The following is a 10611-nucleotide window of genomic DNA, read 5'->3' on the forward strand; positions in this document are numbered from 1 at the left end:
CGTTATATAAAATGAGATTTTTTGTTGTTACATAACGATGAATTTAACGATAGGATATAATAAAGTTTAAGTAACAATCAAAACAAATATTTTATTTAAACTAACGACTAAATACAATACAATAGGTAACAACCATCCAAACAAGCTATAAATCAGTCGTTACATAGAAGTAAATTTTTATCATTACATAATGATGAATTTAATAATATGATAGGATACAATAAAATTAAATTAACACTTAAAATAAATATTATATTTAAACTAATGATACAATATAATCCCATAGGTAAAAACCAATCAAAAAAGCTGTTAATGACTTTGCCTTCTCTCACCAAATAGTCTTTTTTGTGTGCGTGTTTTAATGGGTTTTGTCTCAATGACTCATGACTGTCAAAGTCATTGTACTCTCTCTCATTGATGGACAACAGGGCGTCGGTTGGGGGTGTGTGCGGCGTGGGGGCGTGGGGGTTGAACTTTGAAGAAGGGCCTTTTTTAGTTTCTTTATTTTTCTTTTCTTAAAACTTTTTAGGAGAAAGCAGTGTGACAACAGTGTTTACCCTAAATTTAGGTAATCAATTGAATTTGTAAGTGAGGTATAGGATATGTGAATGAACTTTAATCTATTATGGGCTAATATGAATGTATGAGAATTCGTATGTAAAGATAAGAATATGTGTATGAATATATATATTTCAACAACTTGAGCTAAGATGTAAACGTTGATGATTATATGTTATTGAAATAATGTATATTCACGGATTCGGACCGAAGAGAGAGAGAAAAACAAAGCTTTAATGTATTTTTTGCTATTACAATATTCTAGATCTTAAGAAGCCAACCTTAAAAAGTAGGAAATGCCCCTATTTATAGTTTTGCCTTCGGCCTTCTATACAACATAAAGCCCTTTTAGAATAAAGAAAACCCTAAAAGGATAAGGTTCGCCATACGGTCGACACCGTACGACTAGCAGCACAATGTGGCAGAACGGTCTTGACAAGTGGCAATTTGTAACTGATCAACCGGACTAACGGTCACGATCAACTCGGTCATGGAGAAATCGGACTAATGGCCACTATCAACTCGGTCATGGAGAAACTGGGCTAACGACTACAATCAACTCGGCCATGGAGAAATCAGACTGGCTCTGATGAGGAGTTTGCCCCTGATAAATCGGACCATACGATTTTCCTCCGACTTCTTCTGATCGACCACTTCTGACGCAATACCCCGGGCCCGAAAGAGTCTTTGCGCTCGAGCTTGTTTCTTCCTTCCCTTGATCCCCGGTCTCACTGGTCTAGCATTAGTCCGATTTTTACCGTATACAGATAGTCCCCACACTTTTCGGACCGTAGTTTTACCGGAGTAACGGGAAGTGGATGAGTCACGAAACCGATGGTTCCATAAGCTCGTTCTTATCCTTTCATTTTGGCGGGAACAGTTGTCACATCCCTCTGCCATCAGCGACGTGTCTCATCCCGAACGGCCGACTTCGGTAACCGCCGTAACGCACGTCGTTTCAAATCATGTCTCATTAATTATGGGACATGTGGCACCCCTCGGTTGGCCAATCTCTGTAACCTCTACAGTTACCATACCTATATAAAGCCAAGCACCCCCTCATTTCACTATTTTACTTCCTCTTTCTAACTTCTCTTCTGATCATTTTCATCTCGTCTTTTTTGTTGATTTCAACCGTTTTCTCCCCTCAATTCGTTACTTACATTGTGTGGAAGAAAACCAACTTTGCCAACCTTTTCATTTGCTGTTTTTCGATTGAAAGTGCTGCTTTGTTTCTTCTCACTTTGCCATTTTGAATTTTCTTTCAACTGTTGCTTCACCCTATTCCTTCTTCCTTATCGAATTCACCAGACCTCTTTTTTCGTTACCTAATTCAAATGTCTGTCAACACCGAAACCACCTCCCGTGATGTTCCCTCGGTTTCTTCTCGAGCCGAGCGATTTCCTCAACCCAAGGAAAAAACATTGCCGAGCCCATCGCTTTAGACATAGTACCATCCAAACCTAACTTCAACAAAGAATTCAAAGCCGAGAAGCCTTCTTTGGTTGTGAACAAAGGGTACGATGTAAGGCGATATCCCTCGTCCATTACCGAGGATAAACTTGATCGGGTCCGGGCTGATTGCGGATGGGATGACCGTCCAGTACAAGTGTTTGCCCCCGGGCCTGACGAATCTATCACCGACCATAAGGAAGGCTTCTTGTACGCTTACCTATCCCTTTATGCTAAAACTTGACCCCCCAATCGATCCGGTTATTTTGGAGATTTGTCGACATATAACGTAACCCGGCCCGTATTGGTCCGATCGAGAGCCGTGGCCTCCGCTGTTGGCCAAATGCAAAAAAAGAATTCACGATGACTCATTTAATCTTTTTATATTCCCCGAGGCTATTCCGAGGGGGTGTGATAAAGCTCGCCAAGCGAGGCGGGAACCCGATCTTTTTGAAGATGGATGAAGAGGAGACCGGAGTTGGTTAGAGCGCTTTTGTCCCGGTGAGGACCCGGGACGTTATTCCGGCCGATTATATGCCCTTCTCGGAGGAGTAGAACGATAACCGTAAGTTTCCTCGCCCTCTTTCAATAATTATTCGAATGTTTTGTCACACTTGTATTCACACTATTTCCCCCTTTTCTTTTTATCAGTCGTGGCATGGATACCCCCGGCCATCCCGAACATGAATGAGTGGGTTGGAGCACTCCTCGGTCAACACACCTACGAAGAATCGACATAATGCGAATCCCGTCCCGTGGTCGATGGGTTGCCCAAAATCTGATAATACTATATTTGAATTGAGATATAATGTATCTTCTGCTTTTTCCTTTCCTTTCTATAACCTCTTCGTATTTAGGTTTGCCTGTTACACCCCGTATCTTAGAACTAAGGTTAGACTCATAGATTAGTAGTTTTAGGAAAAAAATTGAAGGTTTGAATGCTTTTGCAAAATGGTTGATGTGCCTACTTCGGCGTTGATAACTCCTTGATTAGTTGAGAATTTGGAAAAGTACCCTCAATGAAAGTTGTAGTACGTAAAAATAGCTTTCTAACGATATAAGGACCAGGACAATCGGAGATCGGAGCAAGGAGATATGATCGTCTCAATATGGCTAATAGTAAGGCGTTTAAAAGTCTATGGAATCGGCTAAGTTTTGATACGTCTGGCCTTCCCCAAAATTTCGTGAAACTCCGTTGGGAATTTGAGGAAACTTAAAACATGAAAGTTGTAGCCCTTTGAAATATCTTTCCAACGGTATATTATAGGCCTTGAAACCGTAGCTATGTACAAGAAGTTATGCCTATTTTACCAAAAAGCGTGCGTGCAACCGATACGTATCGCGCGTGTGGGCGCGTGCGGGCGCGTGCATTGGCTCCGCATCGCGGGCCGATCACGCAATCTGAGTATTTACCTGTAGAATGTTGCACGATGCCCGTGCATCGCGGGCCCATAGCGCAAAAGGTCAGGTTTCGGGTCAAAAGTTGGGATTTCGCGTTGTAAGTTATATTTAAGCCGTGTTTATTTCCCTAACATCCCTAGTCACGAAAAATCACCTAAAAGTCGCAGGAACAACTCCCAAGCCTCAAGAACCCTCCAAGGTAAGTTTTATCATGATTCTAGATTGAATTCGGTCACCCCAATCCCTTTCTAACTTGAGTAAACCCTTCTAATCATAAAGTTGTGATTGGAACATTATTGTTGGATGTGGAAACCCTAGAACCCAAATTCAAGAGGATTGAACGTCAAAAAGGTAATGCACTCTCTATTCATTCATAATAGTGAAATTGATGAGTCCTTGGGAGAATAGTAAATGAGTTTAGTAAAGAGAATTACACGAACTATAGTAGGGTTTTGGATTATTGACTTGAGATTATTATAATGATATGGGTCTTTGGAGAATGATGTTAATTACACCTAATTGAGATTGTAGAATCACGTAGAAGTAATAAATGGGAATTGGGTGAAGAAACACCATTAATGGAGATTGTGGAGCTTTATGCCCACTAAGTGTTTGATAAAATGCTTAGATGACCAAAGCGTGAATATTATTGCTAATGTAGAATCCCTTTGACTTGTATTGATATAGATCAAAGTTGAAAGGGTTGATGAACATTGTATTATGCTCAAAGGCCGGATTTAAGGTATGTGAGGCTAACTATCTACGTTAAGGAATGTTCGTGATTCTCACTCATTCTCGTGCTATATACTTGTCGGTAATTTGACTCGGAATACGGTTAGCCCTAGTTTTATGATATGTTGTAGAATTGTTATCTTCTAGGGTTGCAGTTACAGAATTCGTTCACGGTTGTCAATTTGAAGATCATGAACTCAACACGTAATCTTTATAGACTTATGTATTGTTACCACACGAGTCTCAGTCTAGAAATTCAGTATGCTCAGAAACAGTCAGTGTTTTCAATTCAGTCCAGCATGTCTATTTCAGTAGTCCTTATTAATTAACCATAATTAAACATATGTGATTTGCCCATGGGCACGGCACGTCTTGTGTATACGTATACATGGCCGAGGCCATTATCGACGCTTACTACTAGCCGAGGCCATAGCGTGCGTTATTATTGGGCCGAGGCCCCCATATACAAACACGTATATACGGATGATTCGACTACGAGCGAGGAGTATTCATAACTCTACTTCCCTTTATTACGATTCTGATTATCGGTTATCGATTTCGGTGATTTTATTGCTTCGGTTGCTTTACATACCAAGTACAATTCAAATGTCTCGATGTCCCTTTATTAGCAGGGGCCTGCATCTCGCGATGCGATAGTAACGATATACAAAGCCGACGACCGAGCTCTTTAGGAGTGTACGTATCGACCATCGGGTGAGCCCCAAATTCTTCGGGGCATTGTCGGCTATCCGGTTATTTCGGTTCATGACACTTCTATTATTCGGTATTCTTAGAGGCTTCATGAACCTGATTCGAGACGATCGATATTTGTTATGTTAGTCTTGTTGCTTGATACTATACTCGGTGGTTCGCTTGTTTTGGTTTAGCCATGTTGGCTACTTTCGATATTTTCGCATTGTCTAAGTATTTCCGCATTATGATATTTCGGTCGGACTTTTAGTTAATCGGCATGTGTTAGTTTTATTTTATAAGTCGATTATATTTTGGTATCACATGTTGATTCGGCCGACGGTTGGTTCGCTCGGTCACGTACGATCGCACCGGTGTCGTGTTACGTCCGAGGCCGGGTTCGGGCGTGACAAAGCTTGGTATCGCAGTACTAGGTTCAAGTGTCTTAGGGAGTCTATGAAGCCGTGTCCGATCGGGTCTCTTTTATATGTGTGAGGGCCCCACGCATATAAACGATTGACAACCAAGACATTCGGTAGTTGTCTCATTTCTTTCTACTTGCATCGTGCCATGTCTTAGAGTAATAAGTAACCTTTCTGTCCAACCAAATTACGTACGTTTTGAATGCGCAGGCGACGAACAGATAATTCAAGGTCCAAGTAAGGATGTTTACCCACAGGGGGTATAATATTGAAGTACTTGCTGGTAACAAATGAGGCTTGAGGTGTTATTGAAAGGTGAATAAAGTGTAAGGTGCCCGAGAAAGGGTGTTGTATAATGAATGGGAAGTTGAATAATAATGATGTTCTTGAGAAAGAAAAATGGGATGCAACGGGGAGAGGATATCGAGAGAAATTAGAAAAGGATTTAAGTACACGGAAAACGTAAATCATGGAAGATCTCGAGAGGTGGGGGCGCAGGTTTTCCTCTCGGAAGCTATCGGGACCCACTCCATCTGCGGCCTAGTACACTAGTCTCGAGGTCTAGATAAAATCAAAAAGGTCGGTTAAGCTAGAAACGAGGTTTAAGAGCACACGGCCTCTCGGTGACATACCGGTGTGAGCCACGAAGTTTTGAATCTTATGTGTAACAAGTGTTATAGGATACACCAAGGGTGTATCGTTTGGGGCCTTGATATGTGTTTCGGTGGCTCCATTTAATTCTCAAGCACGGTCGGGGATATATGTCTGACTAAGCACAGTATTTCGGTTCTCGGTAAGGTTGGAAAACTTATTGGTCGTTAAGATAAAAGAGCATCCCAAGTTATCATCACAGAAATTTTCTACGAACTATGCTGTTAATAAAAGAGGTATGTATGAAATAACCATGAGCGAGATAATATTAAATTTTTAAAGGGAATGATTTTAGTTTATTTAAGTTAGTCGGATCGAGTTACCCAAGTACGATGGTTGTAGGTTACTATATAAGTAATTATTATTATGAGATAAAGAGATGTGACAGCTTTCGCTTAAGCTATGTGAGTAAGTGTTTATCCCGGATGTGTATAGTCGATACGATTTTGAAGTGTATAGAAAGCTTGGGTTTAGTTGTTCCAATCTTTCGTATAAGATAGATGAAAGTTCCTTAAGTGTGATCCATAGTTCGAAAAATAGTATACGACCATAGAATAACGTCAGATGATGAGGGAGAGTTAGAAATAACTTAGGTTATTCAGAGCAAAATAAGAAAATATAAATCTAGTAGGTGATTAACAGAAAAATAGTAAGTAAGTTTTGAGTAGATACAATGCATTAGCAATTTCATCAGAACTAGTAGAAGTATGATTTGATTTCCTTAGTTAGATGAACATCTTAAGTGGGTGACAATTTAGATACATCTGAATGTGTGCTAGAAACCAAGGGCTTAATTTAAGTTCAGAGTAGAGTGATTAGTGGAAAAAGAAATCGGCTAAGCCGTAAGAGAGAAAACTACGGAGAAGAATAACCTTTAAGAGTTGTCAAAAAGGGGTTGTCCTAAGATTTACGATTGTGAGTAGTTAAATTGTTAAGACGGAGTATGCGATTATGAATACGGTAGCAACTCGTTCATGTAAGTAATTTAGTTTTCTAATGAGAAATTGCTCGAAAGTGAGTCAAAAAAAAAAAGTCGGCCGTGTTGCAGTACAAAGGAATTACGAGAAGATAGGAACGTTAATTGGATCCCATCAAAAGAGAAAAATTTGTAAGTATAAGACGTTAGCCTTGGTCTAAGGGGGAATCATAAATCGCCGTAAGTCCGATCGAGATAATTGAAGACCCGAAAGGTTAGTACGAGATATGAAGAACCTCATTTCGCTAGGTTGGCATAATGAGATAGTCTCCATAAGGATATATGCCTCAACTTAGAGGAAACCGAAATGAGTAGAATGATCGTCGAACGAATTGTGTCACGTTCAATTATTATTGATTAAGCGATCACGAAAAAGTTATAAGATCATGCCCGATTATGTGTCACAAAGGTAGTGCCATTGCACGAGACTTAATCTTTAGGTGCTAGTCATAGACTTAGCGCACAAATGTACTATGAGTATTTTAGGAGGTATCTCGTAAAAGAAAAAAAAATCAAGTATGGGAAGTACAGCTCATGATTTAGGCAGATAAGATAACTATGGTGAAAGAAGTTCACCGCTAATCCAAGCTAGGAATTCGACTTTCGGACTCCGAAGTGGGTGGAGTTGTTGCCCAGAACATGGCTTATTCCTCCTTAGTCATCGAAGTTAGAGAGAAGCAGTTTGGTGATTCCTACTTGCTGCAGATGAAAGATGGGATTCACAAACATAAAGCCTTAGCTTTTGAACAAGGGGGAGATAATGGTACTCGGTGAGATACCGAGGCGGATTATGCGTTCCGGATGTAGATGGACTCAAAGAGCTAATTATGTCGTGTTTACTATTCTAGGTACCTCATTCAAATTAGGAGGCATGATTTAATTTGGGTGATTGGGATGAGACTTACGAAGCCGCCGCACTTCTTGCCGATTAAGACCACGATTGAGAATGTAAGATTATGCCAAGTCATATGTTAATGAAATTACCAGATTGTATGGGACCTTAATGTTTATTATTTCAGATTATGGTGCTCAGTTCACAGCGAACTTCTGAAAATCCTTTCAGAAAGGATTGGGTACCAAGGTGAACCTTAGCACAATTTTTCATCCTCAGACAAATGGTCAGATAGATACGCTATTCGCATCTCATGTTATAATATTCATGTTAGTTCAATACTCGTATATTTATGTCGCCTTAGTACCCTATATCACTCCGCATCTACGTATTCATGCCGGACACGGCATTAAATAATCCGGTATTCAATCGGCTCGGTATTCGCTTAATGTTATTCGGTTAATCCAATATTCGGTTAGCTCGCATTCATTTCAAATTTCATTTTAGGTCGGTTCAATAGACATTCGGTTTAGCATCTCGGCGGTTTAGTAATCTTGTATCCATTCAATCGGCAGCTTGCATCCTTTGATTTCTGCTGCAATCGATGGTGCCAGATTTGAAACCCTTTTTGAGCGAAGGTGTAGATCACCCATTGGATTAGTTTAAACTTGGGGAACAGTAGTTGTTGGGACCAGATTTGGTCTATCGTGCTATGGAGAAAATCAAGTTAATTCAAGAGCGTTTGAAGACGTGCTCGTAGTCGCCAAAAAGTCCTATTCGGGACATGCGGCATAGAGACTTAGAGTTCCAAGTTGATGATTGGGTGTCTCTCGAAAGTTTCGCCTATGAAGAGCGAGATTTGGGAAGAAGGGGAAGCTTAGTCCTTGCTATATCGGGGCCAGTAGAATCTTGCAAAGGATCGGGCAAGTGGCTTATGAGTTAGAATTGCCACAAAACTTGGTCGTTATACACCCGTATTTCATGTATCTATGCCGGCTAAGTTCATAGAGACCCGTCTCTAGTTGTTCCTACGAAATCATGGGGGTTAAAGATAGCCTGGTTTCTTATGAAGAGATCCCTGGCTATTCTTAATCGTCAAATCCGCAAGTTGAGAACTAAAGAGATTGCTTGTTTGAAAGTAGCCACGGAGAAATCGAAAGTTGAAGAGGCTACGCGGGGAGGCCGAAGAGGACATGAAGTCCAAATATCCCATCTCTTTGGAGAGCACAGCGAATAAAATGCCGAAGGTAACTAACCTTTTCATTTAGATCTTTATGGGATAATCTCCATGTTTTCGAATCGATTGCAGTTCGGTGACATTCACCCAATAATCATGTATTCATTCGATCGGCCGCTGATCACGTGGTCTCGGTTGCACGTTTATTTCGCCCGACATTGTTCATTGTTGTTATGGTCTGAGTCCTTATTAATTAACCATAATTAAACATACGTGATTTTCCGCGGGGCACGGTCATGCTTTGTGTATACGTATACATGGTAGGCCATTGACCGACGCACTACTAGGCCGAGGCCATAGCGTGCATTTATTATTGGGCCGAGACCCCCACATATACAAACACGGATAATGTCGTGATGATTCGTATACGAAAGGGTGAGTATTCATATCTCTACTTTGCTATTACGATTACGGTTATCGGGCCGATTTCGGTATTTTATTGCTTCGCTTGCTTTACATACCGCACAATTCAAATGTACCGATGTCCCTTTATCAGCCGAGAGCTCGCATCTCGCGATGCGAGCAACGATATACAAAGTTGACGACCGAGCTCTTTAGAGTGTACGTATCCGCCATCGGTGAGCCCCAAATTCCTTCTGGGCATTGTCACCATCTGGCTATTTCCGCTCATAGACACCTATTATTCGGCATTCTTAGAGGCTTCACAGACACGGTTAGGACATACGGATATTTGTTATGTTAGTCTTGTTGACGGATTATACTCGGTGGTTCGGTTGTTTTGGTTTAGCCATGTTGGCTACTTTCGCATATTTTCGCATTGTCTAAGTATTTTCCGCATTATGATATTTCCCGGCCGACTTTTAGTTAATCGGCATGTGTTAGTTTTATTTTATAAGTCGCTTATATTTTGGTATCACACATGTTGATTCGGCCAACCATTGGTTCGCTCGGTCCACACGCAATGTGCCTGGGTGTCGTGTTACGTCCAGCCCTGTGTTCGGGGCGTGATATGCCCGGGGCTCGGTGGAGCCGTGACGAGATCGGCACCGCGCAAGCCGTGCCGGTATCCGAATTCTGATTCAGCGGGGTCATCCCGTATTATTGCTGCTGCCAATAAAAGGTGGAGAAATCCCTCGGACAAAGGGCAGAAACCGAGAAAAAGGGCAAGGAGCGTTATTCGGACTCTAATAGATGAAGCGGAGCTCGATTTAAGTATTCGAAGGGTCGGTGCGGCCCCCTCCATCGAGTCTGTTCCAGAGGACGAAGCCACCGTTCCGTCATTTCCTTCAAAATGGAAAGACCATCCGCTCCGGCCCGCACACGGGTGCGGGGAGAAATCCTTTATCCCGACTCCTCTAAGGTGGGTCGAATACGTCGACATTTCGTGGTGCTTCTTCCGAGGAGATTCTTGCAAAGGACTAGGAGATCCCGCTGACTCGATCGCGAGGCCGAACAAGGAGTTGAGCCGATACTTGACACCCAGGATCCGCCGGATGCCGGCTCATCGCCAGGCGGGGACCCGGGCCGCAACATCCGAGGCACTGCCCTACCGAGGCGGTCGGTGCCGCCCGGCCTCTCTCTTTCTTTGCTCCGAGGTCGACAACCTCGATGATATGTTCTTGGAAACCCCTCCTACAATCGGGGAATTTCTTGCCGATTTCGGACATCTCCCTATCCTCGAACCACTAGGGCGGCTAGG

This window comes from Lycium ferocissimum, chromosome 4 (assembly GCF_029784015.1).
Source record: "Lycium ferocissimum isolate CSIRO_LF1 chromosome 4, AGI_CSIRO_Lferr_CH_V1, whole genome shotgun sequence".
Taxonomy (NCBI): domain Eukaryota; kingdom Viridiplantae; phylum Streptophyta; class Magnoliopsida; order Solanales; family Solanaceae; genus Lycium; species Lycium ferocissimum.